Genomic DNA, 955 nt, shown 5'->3' on the forward strand with positions numbered 1-955 from the left:
CTTTGTTCAACAAGATGCACATGCAGAGAGTTGCTATAAACTGAGATCTGTAATAGAAACAGGAAAAAACCACTTCAGTTTAGCCTACATTGGAATAAAACCATGAGAGAAGTTTGCCTGCCCAGTCAAACAGAACAGTTTCAACTTTAGTCCTTTATAACATCTCTGAGACAACATTTCAGCCTTCAGCTATGAATAAGTATTTGGCTGGCCTAAGAAAATTAAGGGGGGAAAAACGTTTGATAGACTGTGATTACTGTCTCAGAAATTATGCTTATTTTAGTTAAATTGTTCTACTGAGGGATTCCTGAATAGAAGGAGGAAATTTTGGGTTTAACTCTAACTTGGCACTTAAAAAGCCCCTTAAGTTTACCAATTTCTCAAGTAAGCTTCTCTTTCAGATTTTTTTTTGTTCCAAAATGAAATAGAACAGTTTTGTAAACTTTAACATAATAAAAAAATCCTAGTTTTTAATATACAATTTTGATTAATTTCATTTAATAACTTTCTACTATAAATCAACTTTAGGAAACAAAGTATAATTGACAGTATGGCTACTATGATTAACTCATCTTCCTATAGTTTGCAGTTGAGATTTCTGAAAAAATACACTGTCCAAGAAAGATTCATAGTCTCAACCTGTAAACTAGCACAGCTCAGCTGAAGTCAGTGCAGCCATTAGGATTCATTCAGACTGAGTAACAAATCCATCGATTCCTTTATGTGCAGCATCAGTGATAACAGTCTGTCTCCAAGTTGTGAGATGATCATGATTGCAGAGGCCTGGGTCCACATACTCTGAAAACCAAAATACGTTGCCTTTCCCAGTAGAGAAATTTTAATTTTCATTTAATGGAAGATTCAGTCTAATGGAATAATGGCTGTGCGCTACAATGGAAGAAGAATAAAGTAGTGGCTTTTGGAAGAAATCATCTTCTTTTTTTTTGGGGGGGGG

This window comes from Antrostomus carolinensis, unplaced genomic scaffold (assembly GCF_000700745.2).
Source record: "Antrostomus carolinensis isolate BGI_N321 unplaced genomic scaffold, ASM70074v2 scaffold13647, whole genome shotgun sequence".
NCBI lineage: Eukaryota > Metazoa > Chordata > Aves > Caprimulgiformes > Caprimulgidae > Antrostomus > Antrostomus carolinensis.